Source organism: Chiloscyllium plagiosum, chromosome 42, assembly GCF_004010195.1.
Source record: "Chiloscyllium plagiosum isolate BGI_BamShark_2017 chromosome 42, ASM401019v2, whole genome shotgun sequence".
Taxonomy (NCBI): domain Eukaryota; kingdom Metazoa; phylum Chordata; class Chondrichthyes; order Orectolobiformes; family Hemiscylliidae; genus Chiloscyllium; species Chiloscyllium plagiosum.
In genome coordinates this window covers 7,377,753-7,390,100 of record NC_057751.1, presented here as the reverse complement: position 1 = coordinate 7,390,100, position 12,348 = coordinate 7,377,753, and the positions used below count along the sequence as shown (strand labels likewise).

The 12,348-nt window shown below is 41.7% G+C and overlaps 1 protein-coding gene across 4 annotated transcripts in view; it reads right to left on the bottom strand.

The window, feature by feature from the left end:
- Positions 1-12,348, bottom strand: part of sema4c (sema domain, immunoglobulin domain (Ig), transmembrane domain (TM) and short cytoplasmic domain, (semaphorin) 4C) — a 115,442-nt gene that overhangs the window by 82,700 nt on the left and 20,394 nt on the right. Inside the window, exon 1 of one of the 4 annotated variants that reach the window (XM_043681288.1) lies at positions 1,863-1,889. The exons of the other annotated variants lie outside the window; for them this stretch is intronic. The gene's annotated coding sequence lies outside the window, so the exon portion shown is untranslated. Of the gene's footprint in view, positions 1-1,862; positions 1,890-12,348 lie in introns of those variants that run through there. 4 annotated transcript variants of the gene reach the window in all.

Here is a 12,348-nt window from a genome sequence, read left to right as displayed (position 1 = left end):
TTATTTTGTATGTCTCTACTAAATCACCTCTCAACCTTCTTCTCTCTAACGAGAACAGCCTCAAGGCCCTCAGCCTTTCCTCGTAAGACACTCTTTCTGTACCAGGCAACATCCTTGTAAATCTCCTCTGCACCCTTTCCAAAGCTTCCACATCCTTCTTATAATGCGGTGACCAGAACTGTACACAATACTCCAAGTGTGGCCATACCAGAGCTTTGTACAGCTGCAGCATAACCTCCTGGTTCCGGAACTCAATCCCTCTATTAATAAAGGCCGAAACATTATATGCCTTCTTAACAACCCTGTCAATCTGGGTGGCAACTTTCAGGGATCTGTGTACATGGACACCGAGATCTCTCTGCTCATCTGCACTCCCAAGAATCTTACTATTAGCCCAGTACTTTGCATTCCGATTACTCCGTCCAAAGTGTATCACCTCACACTTGTCCACATTAAACTCCATTTGCCACCTTTCAGCCCAGCTCTGCATCTATGTCTCTCTGCAACCTACTACATCCTTCGGCACTAACTACAACTCCACCAACCTTAGTGTCATCTGCAAATTTACTAACCCACCCTTCTAAGCCCTCATCCAGGTCATTTATAAAAATGACGAACAGCAGTGAACCCAACACCGACCCTTGCGGTACGCTGCTAGTAACTGGACACCAAGACAAACATGTTCCATCAACTACAATCCTCTGTTTTCTTTCAGCAAGCCAATTACTGATCCAAACTGTTATGTCTCCCACAATCCCATTCCTCCACATTTTGTCTAATAGCCTACTGTGGGGAACCTTATCGAACGCCTTACTGAAATCCATATACACCACATCAATCGATTTACTCTCATCTATCTGTTTGGTCACTTTGTCAAAAAACTCAATAAGATTCATTAGGCACGACCGACCCTTCACAAAACCGTGCTGACTGTCCCTGATCAGATTATTCTTTTCTAGATAGTTATAAATCCTATCTCTTATAGCCTTTTCCAACACTTTACCAACAACTGAAGTGAGACTCATTGGTCTGTAATTACCAGGGTTGTCTCTACTACCCTTTTTGAACAAGGGAAGCACATTTGCTATCCTCCAGTCCTCAGGCACTATTCTTGTAGATAATGATGATTTGAAGATCAATGCCAAAGGCTCGGCAATCTCTTCCCTTGCTTCCCAGAGGATCCTAGGATAGATCCCATCCAACCCAGGGGACTTGTCTATTTTCACACTCTGCAGTATTTCTAATACCTCATTTTCTATAGTGAACACTGTCGAAAAATATTTATTTAGTGCTTCCCCATCTCCTCTGACTCCACACACAACTTCCCACTATTATCCTTGATTGGCCCTAATTTAACTCTCATCATTCTTTTATTCCTGACATACCTATGGAAAGCCTTAGGGTTAACCCTGATCCTATCCGCCAACAACGTCTCATGTCTCCTCCTGGCTCTTCTGAGCTCTCTTTTTAGGTCTTTCCTGACTTCCTTGTAACCCTCAAGCGCCCTGAGTTTTCACATTTTGTCCTAACATAAGTCTTCTTCTTCTTGATCAGGATTCCACTTCTTAGTAAACCACAGCTCACGCATTCTATATCTTCCTCCCTGCCTGACAGGTACATACTTATCTAGGACACACAACTTTTGACAATATACAAATACCACATACTCACTCAAAATATTCACATGGTGATACTTAACATGTCAAACTCTTGTTAAAACAAATCAGTATTAAACTCATTGTTTGTAAACCAGTACAGTGAACTTGGATTGTACAAATGCATTATACTGCACCATCACAAAATTCTACTTCCAGAGAAAATCAGTCCAGAATTATTCCAGAACACTCATCTTCCAGTCTCACTTTGTTCAAGTTCAAAAACAATTGAAGTTCTCGCTTTATGGCTCCAACAAAGTCCCAAAACAGTTTCTGGTTACATGGCCCACTCCGATGACAACTTCAAGCTCACAAGAGCAAGTCCTTCAATATTCTCATATGTCCACATGTGCCACCCCTCAATTCAAACAAACAGTTTCCACATGCATCCGACCTCGTTGTAAAGAGAAAGCAACCTTTCTCGAAAGCATTCACAACAACTGCTTTCCTTCGTCTTTCTGTATTCAGGGTTTGGAAAAGAATAAATGTCACAACAAGAGGTTCAACTGCTGGTTCCTTTGTCTCCAAGTATTAAAAGTTTATACTTTCAACAGACTTTCAATTAAGCCGTATCAACATGGCAACACAAGTCACATGGGCTTTTTGGCTAGGGAGAAAGGTCAGAGCACACATGATCCTCTCTACTCCACTTTGCATGAAAGAACAATTGAAATAATTAAAATTTCAAACATAACCATCTTATTAAGAATTTGGATTTATCACACTACAGTTGCAGAAAATGCAACGTGTGATCTGAAATAGGATGATCTCGATGAGCAATGATACTGAAAAGATTTTTAAAGGAAATCTTAGGAAAGGTGATTATAGAGTTGGGAGAGGACAATGTATTGAGGCTTTGGAGCAGAAGGAAGATATTACATGCGCATAGCTGGAAAGAAAGAATGTAGCAAGAGTACCTTTTCGAAGAAAGGATAATGGTATGTAAAGAAAGCCATTCTGGACACATCTTTCAAGTGTACAATACACTACAAATAGTGTCCTTTCAACAACAATACATGGAATACACATTGCACAGAAAATACTGATTCTGATTCTCTCTGGTATATTGAATACAGTCAATGCTACAAAGAGTTTAAATATATTGTCACCAAACACAATGTACAGAGGTACAAAACATGAAATTAATCGCACATGCAAGTACTCAGCATTCAACTAATCACTCTGTATTGCATATGTATGATCCTGAATGTTCTCCAAACAAAATATACATTACACTGGACACACCATGTATTGAATGTACTAGAATTCAAACTTCTGAGTAAAGTCTGTACACTACATGGATTTCTGCATGCCAGGTATATTTTGGAATACACTGAAGTTATATGACACTAAATGTGCCCTTGCACTGAATGCTTTGTCACGTCCTACAGGAATCAGTTTCCTTCTGATACCCATAATAAACTTCAACATGAAGCTACAAGCTGCCTTGAATTGAACACTGAGGCCAAAGGGAACTCAATTTCCACAGAAGTTTCTGGCAAACAGGAACAGAGCATGGATCATGGTTAATTATTCTCCAGTCCACTTATGGAATGGTGAGAAACAGATGCAACCCTGAGGCAAAAAGAGAAAACTCAGTGCACTCTAAATGAAGATATATCGGTGGCATTCCTGGTCAGAATGCTTCCATCCAACACAGAGCAGCTGGGAACATTGGCTATTCGGGGAGACTGCTGGTTTGAGGTCATCGTATCTCATTACCTGATTGTGGAGACCATTGATCACTGTTCACCTTTCAAATAGGGTCAAAAATGCAAATACCTTGCAAAGTCAAAAGAATTTAATAAGATTTTATCTTATCCTTTTCACAACCGTAGGATATACAAAACAAAACACAGCCAAAAAAGTGCTTGTTTTTCAAAAGTCGTCACTGTGGTCAAAGAGCGAATGGAGGTAAGCTGTGCACAGCAAGTTCCAACAAACAACAATCTGGTAATGACCACATTATGCAACTTTACTGATATTACTGTTGGTGCAAAACATATGAACGTTACCCAGGCAATATCAGAGAAATGTAGTGCTGATTGTGACTTGCTTATAGCTGTTTCTCATTTATATTAGAAGACCTATGTCTGCCTGATCATACGAGGTCTTTTTGTTATAAACTGCGCTGGGCTTCTCTCCTCCAGCTGAATATATTCAAGTTAACAGAAGCAACAGCAGCAGCAGTAGGCTGCTGGCACCCTTTGAAGAAAGTCTCCACGGCAACACCATATTTTTACATATTTGACGGCTTCTTTGGATTATGAAGAGACACTGCCTGTGAAAGGTCGCCATCATGAAACTGCTCATTAGATCCATTAAAAATCATTGGTTTGACTCATCTTCTGTTTGTACTTTTGATATTCCACTGTGCTCCTCAGTCAGAATTGTTAAGGAAAAATATTTCAGTCTGGAATCAATATTAACTACTCTCAGGTCATATTCAGCTCAGACTAACGACAGAGTCAAGTCCTCTACACTATCCCAACACAACGCTGAAGGCAAGTACAGCACGGAACTGGCGAGAATAAAGCTGCCTCAACACTGTCCCATCAGATGTTGCCAGATGGTATTCAGCTGGTGCTGGAACTAAGTAAAAAAACCTTTTAGAGGGTCTTTGGGAAACATTTCAAGGGAAAGGAGAACATGAGTAAAACTGCTTCTACCCTGTCCCATCAAACCCTGCTACACCAAGTATAACAGGAAGTAAATTCAAAGTAAAGCTCCCCCTATATTATTTTTCCAAACACTCCAAGGACAAGCAACTCACATATAGAGTGAATTGCTCTTTATTGGATTGTTTGCTTTGAATTCAATCATGTGAACAATGTCTAGTACATTCATAGATTGTGATGGCACACCCATCAAACACCATCCCACCTAAAATAACAGGAGAGAGAAAAAAAAACAGCTTGAGCTCCACCAGATGTCATGACATACTGAGGTTCTACCTGCCCCGGTGTTGCCAAGGATGGTTCTGGCCTCAATGCCACAGAACACAGCAAATAGTTGGAGCTTTCTGCATCACCTATCCTGAATAGAAAATTTTGCAAAGAGATACACCATTGAATACAAGTCCACCACAAAGTCGTTACCATGCAGCATACTTCAGACCGAGCAGGAAGAGGGAGAGGGCAAATTTTGCCACAACTTTCTACATAACTTGGCTGGTGAAGAAAAGGGCACTGCCCGTCAGATCTTTCATGCACACGCTGTCTCCGTGTGCTGCCCTCAAAGTGGTTGTGGATGGGGAAGAGACTGTCGCACATGTGCTTCTGAAATGTGCCTTTGCAAAGAAGGTCTGGAGAGAGATACCTCTCCTACCCAAACTTTGGTTCTCATCAAGGTCTGTCCCAGACTTTATGTTCCATGGTCCATTCCCCAGAATGCATACCAAGACAAACACTGACTGAGTCTGGAAGACCATAAACTGGGGGAAAGACCCTCTTTCATCTGCCTGAAACCTGTTGGTTGTTCAGTGTAAAGAGCTGGAAATGTGTTGCTGGAAAAGCGCAGCAGGTCAGGCAGCATCCAGGGAACAGGAGAATTGACATTTCGGGCACAAGCCCTTCTTCAGGAAGGTGTAAAGAGTTCACCGTGATCAATTGTTGCAGATGGGCATGTTGTAAGGTCCAGCACTACGTGCTGTGGGACACACTAAAACTTGGGGCAGCTGCTGCCAAGGTGCAGGAGGGCAAAATTGCCATCTGGGGTATTTCTGGCAAAATATAACAAGGGTTCATTTAGTTGTCAGCTTTTGGTGCCTCCAAATGAACATAAATAATTTTCTGCCGAAATATAAAATGCCTTTGTTTTTTGCAACTGTACAGAAACTCTGAGAAATGTTGGAACTCCAATGTTTTGTGTGTTTTTTTTGGCAAAGACTGTACTGAACTGATTTCAAACAGTTGAATACTTATAGATAATTTATTGAATATATATATTTTTGAAGTATGATTGGCGATTAGATTCGATTCCCTACAGTCTGGAAACAGGCCCTTCGGCCCAACAAGTCCACACCGACCCTTCAAAGAGTAACTCACCCAGACTCATTTCCCTCTGACTAATGGGCAATTTAGAATGGCCAATTCATCGAACCTGTACATCTTTGGATTGTGGGAGGAAACCCATGCAGACACGGGGAGAATGTGCAAACTCCACACAAACAGTTGCCCGAGGCCGGAATCGAACCTGGGTCCCTGATGCTGAGGCAGCAGTGCTAACCACTGAGCCACCATGCTGCCCTTTTTTTCAAAGGAAAGCTGCTCAAGGAGACATTGAGCGATAGCAGAGGATGGTTTTGATCCATCAACCTCTGGGTTATGGGCTCAGCACGCTCCCGCTGCGCCACATTGCTCCCTGCTTTCTGATCATTGATGAACTTCAGCTGGAAAACATGTTTGCTATTTACCTCTTGTACACTCTGGTTGCACAGACTAGAAATCCTCTCCAATTAATCAGTTAACCACATTACTAAAGTTTGCAGGTCCATCCATCCAGTTATGTCTTAACCTGCAAAGAGGTGTAGGTGATTTTCTTCAACTCAAAGTCTCTGGTTCACGGAGAAAAATTGAGCTGCATTTCTGGTGCTGGTTCTAGGGCAAGAGTATCTGCTGGAAATGGCCTGTGAGTACACAATAGTGGGCTTCAAAATAGACTGATTCACTCAGTTGTCAGCCACACATCAGTGAGTTGCACCTTTGCTACAGAGTCAGAAGAATGTGGTTCAAGTTCCACTTCATAGCATTGAACACAAAAAAAATCTAAGATCACTTTCTTGTCATTAATGCTGGGTTTTGAATGAGACTGTTAACGAAGTGCAGAAGTACCCTTCTGCATAGGCATAAAAACAATCCCATGACATAATTTAAACAAAGGACAAGATAAACTCTCCCTTTTGCTCTGACTGATATTTATTTCTGAACCAAGATTGCAGATTAACTGTTTTTTAAAATCTTTCACAGGATGAGTGAGTCGCTGGCTGGATCAGCATTTATTACCCATCCCTAACTGCCCTTTGGGCAGTTAAGAGTCAACCACATTACTGTATTGTCTGCAATCACATGCAGGCCAGACCAGGGAAGGATAGCAGTTTCCTTCCCTAAAGGACATTTGTGAAACAGATGGGGTTTTTCAACGATCGACAACGATTTCATGGTCATCAGTAGCCTCTTAATTCCAGATATTTTTAAATGAATTCAAAATCTGCCGTGGCAGGATTTGAACCCCAGAAAACTATCTGGACCTTTGAGTTAACAGTCCTAGTCCTTGTGGGAGCTCGCTGAATGCAAATTGATTCCATGTATCCTGTATTGCACAGTGACTATTCTTTGAAACTACTTATTTGTCTTTTCTCTGACATTCGGTGTGCAAATTCAAAGCCGAATCGTTAATTGACTGAGGTATTACCAAACAGCAAAGCCTGTGTAACTGTGTCTGAGCACAGGTCAGTGACCTTATTGCAGGAAGGAAGAACACTTGAGAATAAAAATGCTCCTGAGTGAGATACAATCCGATTTTCACGCAATATGCGTCAATGCAAAGTTTTACTTCCACTGGGGCTGAATGACTTTGTCAAATATTGCTTAACAAAATATATTCTATTGATTCTATGCTTGCTGTCTTCTATGTTGTCCTTTACTAAGGAAATAACCTGCAGGTTTGCCCAAGTGATTATGGTCTTGCAACTAATTGATACGAAAGGGAAAGTCATTGCCCTGGGTTGGATTAACAAATGGCTTGCATTATTCTGCACCTGTCCTCCACTTGCTCTTCCCATGGTTAATCTTTGCTGAATGCTGAGTTGAACATCATCTAAGGATAGTAGAATAAATGATTTCATCAAACTTGGGTGGAGGGCAAAGGAAACTCACTGTTGATTGTCATTCCTTCGTGTTTCATGATGGCATTCAACAGCATGATTACAATGATCCCTTGAATGAGTCACTGAGTTTGAATGCTTCCTTGTGACACTGTATGACAATAAAAACGTGATAAGAAGGGGCAAAAAAAAGCACATTCAATGCACTGGTTGTGTCAACAAAGATTTGAGGAAAGCAATTTACTCATCCTAATTTATCTACACAAAAGAACACTTACCCCTGTTCCCATCATTCAATGGTTTCAACAAGAAGTCTGACATGTTTGCTCTCACTTAATCTGTCTGGAAGTCTGTTGCACATACTGACTTGAATTAGCTTTATTGTCACACATACTCAAAAGTTTACAAGTCGCCTCTTACGGCACCACTTTAGGTACAGATTCTTCAATACAAATTCAAAGGAAAAAAAATGGAAAAATAAAGAAATAAAAAGTCCAGCAACACAGACCTTCAAAAGTACAAAATCATAGATGAATCACTCTTTCTGTAAATGGGAATTTCTTAATATCCATCAATATTTAGGTTTTTTTAATTTCACAACAGCCCAGTTGCTCACAAGAATGAAGAAATATTCTGGACTTGACCGACTTAGCAATCTTGTCTGACTCTATAAGATCATCTCTCAAATGTCTCCATTTCCAGCTGACAAGTTTATAGTGTCTCAGTCTTTGCTCATAAATTCATGTGCCGTCTGTCACAGTGACATTCTTGAATTCTTCCATCCTTGAATATGAAGGAATATCAGCTTCCTTCATATAATTAAAGCTCCCAAGATGCTTTATTGGAGCATTATGAAATAAAGTTTGGCATTAAGCCACAAAAGGAAACATGAGGTCAAGCAACAAACAGCTTGCTCTGAAGTTAGGTTTTAGACATTCTTGCCAAATGTGGAAGAGTTTGAGATGTAGAGAGATTTAGGCAGGAACTCCAGACCTTCCCTGAATCGCAGAATCCCCACAGTGTGGAAACAGGCCTTTCGGCCCAACAAGTCCATACCAATCCTCTGAAGAGTAACCCATCCAGACTCATTCCCACTACCCTATATTTACCCTGACAAATGCACCTAACCAACACATCCCTGGACACGATGGGCAGTTTAACATTGCCAATCGACCCAAGCTACGCATCTTTGGACTGTGGGAGGAAACCGGAGTACCCAGAGAGCACCCACACAGACATGGGGAGAATGTGCAAATTCCACACAGACAGTCACCCGAGGCTGGAATCAAACCCAGTCCCTGGCGCTGTGAGGTAGCAGTGCTAGCCACTGAGCCACCATGCCACCCTAGTAGCAAAAGCAGAAAACTGCAGTTGATCTCATGCCTCCCTAATCATCCGATTTAATGACTAAAATAAAATAAAGTGCTGGAGAAAATCAACAGGTCTGTGGAGAGACAAAGAGAGTTAACATTTCAAGCCCATTATAACTCTCCTACAGAAGAAGACTGTTTCTCTCTCTCGACAGATACTACCACACCGACTGAATTTCTCCAGCACTTAGTTTATTTTATTTCAGACTTCCAGCATCCATAGTATTTTATTTTAGAGTTTATTGGCTGACCTTTTTCGCAAAACAGCTGATTATATCGTAACTCCAGAGACACTGTCTCAGCTTTGATCAGAAAACTTAGAATAATATATGATACTGAACTTGGGAGCCTCCAGGCTCAGTGCAGTATAAGGCTCATTCATTTTATTTTGAAACTCAGTGGAAAGATTTTCATCTACTTGCAGAGGAGGCATCCCTGCTTTTCTAATGCACTCATGCCTCAACTGAGCAGTGCATTTAGTTTGGATTACCAGACTTTGAGAAGGAAGTGAGGCCTCTCCAGACAATGGAAACAATATCAGCCACAATGGCTGATGGATTTCAGCGACATGGTTAGGTGGGAGAAACTGGGGTTCTTGGAGCAAATGAAATTGAGGGGAGATTTGATAAAAATGCACACAATTCTGAGTTTTTAAACTAAGGTTAACAGATAAATGCTGTGTCCAATAGCTGATGGTGAGGGACTAAGGTTTAAAGGTTTCTTCAAGAGGTGTACAGAGGAAGCACGGGAGAAGCTTTTGATGCGGTGAGTGAAATGACCTAGTACTTGCCACCAACAGGGCTGGTGAAAGTGGACATGATCAATTATTTCAAAAGGAAATTGGATAAGCGCTTCGGACAAATAAACTTACAGATTGAGGGACAAAGTTTCGCCAACTGATTGACTGAAACACAAATAATAAGTCCTGGAGAAACTCAGCAGGTTTAACAGCATCGTTGGAGAGAGAAACACTGTTACCATTTCAAGTCCAGTGACCCTTCATCAGAACGCTGACTGAATCGCTCTCTGCTGAACCTGTTGAGACACAATAGACTGAATAATCTTCCTCTGTGCCAAAATGATAATGTCATATTATTACAGAGGGCTACAGTAGTACAAGAATAGTGCTCACGCAACCAGATGTATCTCCAATAATCAGGTGCCTGAAAAGAAGAACAAAGTGTTCACTATTCTAGGTTCAGTGACAGTGCATTGTCAGGAGGACATTGAGGCTTGTGCGCAACTTAAAACTTCACTGCCTGTCTCCTTCATACGGTTTGGAATGTCAACGGAACAGAGTGACATTGAGAAGTCTCATTTTCTGGAGTCACAATTGTAAAGCAAAAGACACTTAACATGTTCGCCTGCCGCCCTTTCAGCTCTGTGACCTTGAAGTCCAGATAAGAGGAAAGCTTTTTGTGTTCAGCTGAAGTACACCCCTGCTGAGATTTACTGACTTTTGTGCTGTGGGCTGCTCCATTCATGTACCATGACAACCCCCACTCACATCACAAAGGCCTCACATAGTGTTACGGCCTGCTCATTATGAAAAAGAAAATAAGCAAACAGCACGTAGTCTTAAAGTAACAGAATTTCCCAAGATCGGTGCCAGCTGGTCGAAAAGCAAGTTTTTTTTTCGCTTGGGGATGAGTCATTGGATAAGGCCAACATTTACTGCCCATCCCTCATGACCCTTAAAATGTTGTTGTGGTATGCACTCTTCACCAACAGGAAGCAGTTTGAGACAACTCAGTGGCCTGTTTTACTTGTGGGAGTCGTCTTCAAAAATGTTTTTTTTTTACATCTGGGCCAAGTTTTGCTGAGTCTCATGGGTGTACCCATCTGAGGTGCTATCTGTGCTCATCACCTTCAAAGACTATGATTTGATCTGAGTTCTGTGTGCCAGGTTAACAAACAGTGGTACAGCTGGTGGTGCTGACAGCCAAATAAAAGGCACTGATTTTTCCTGAACTTACTCTGGCAATGCTCAACTATCAGAGCAGCAACAATGCCTTTAACATAATCAAATATCTCAACATGTTCCACTGGTCCATTGATTTATAATCAAAATATGCATTACCTTTGATACATATGCTGGATTGTGACAGAAGATGATAATGAGATATGGTACCAAACACTTGGCCAAAGAAACTGAAGCATAAAGGAGTGTCTATACTGAGAGTGTGTTAGCCTGATGGAAAAGCTAAAGGAGAGAATGCCAGAGATCCTGAAGATATTGCAGACAAGAACTGAGCAATGATACTTGGAGATACATGTACGTACAGAGTTTGATGAATGCCAAAATCCACAATAGCAAGAGGACTGATGATAGAGCTGGGGCAGGATGGGAACCAAACCAAGGTAAAACAGGGTTAAAAAAAAAGCAAATTACTGCAGATGCTGGAATCTGAAATCAAAAGAGAAAATGCTGGAAAATCTCAGCAAGTCTGGCAGCATCTGCAAGGAGAGAAAAGAGCTGATGTTTCGAGTCCAATTGACCCTTTATCAAAGGATCAGTTAGACTCAAAACATCAGCTCTTTTCTCTCCTTACAGATGCTGCCAGACCTGCTGAGATTTTCCAGCATTTTCTCTTTTGGTTAAAAAAAGGCATCTGAGAAGCAAGTGACAATGTTGATTGATGGCCAGTCCAGTGGAGTGCCACAAGGATTGATGTTGGGTCCATTACTTTTCATCATTTACATAAATGATTTGGATGTGAGCATAAGAGATATATTTAATAAGTTTGCAAATGACACCAAAATTGGAGGTGTAGTGGACAGCAAAAAAGGGTACCTCAGATCACAACAGGACTTCACCAGGTGGGCCAACGGGCTGAGAAGTGGCAGATGGAGTTTAATTCAGATAAATGCGAGGTGCTGCATTTTGGGAAAGCAAATCTTAGCAGGACTTATACACTTAATGGTAAGGTCCTAGAGAGTGTTGCTGAACAAAGAGACCTTGCAGTGCAAGTTCATAGCTCCTTGAAAGTGGAGTCGCAGGTAGATAGGATAGTGAAGGAGGCTTTGGTATGCTTTCTTTTATTGGTCAGAGTATTGAGTACAGGAGTTGGGAGGTCATGTTGTAGCTGTACGGGCCATTGGTTCGGCCACTGTTGGAATATTGGGTGCAATTCTGGTCTCCTTCCTATCTGAAATATGTTGAGAAACTTGAAAGGGTTCAGAAAAGATTTACAAGGATGTTGCCAGGGTTGAAGTGTCTGAGCTACAGGGAGAGGCTGAACAAGCTGGGGCTGTTTTCCCTGGAGCGTCGGAAGCTGAGGGGTGACCTTCTAGAGGTTTACAAAATTATGAGGGGCATGGATAGGATAAATAGACAAAGTATTTTCCCTAGGGTCGGGGAGTCCAGAACTAGAGGGCATAGGTTTAGGGTGAGAAGGGAAAGATATGCAGTGGCACAGTGGTTAGCACTGCTGCCTCACAGCGCCGGAGACCCGGGTTCAATTCCCACCTCAGGCGACTCTCTGTGCGGAGTTTGCAC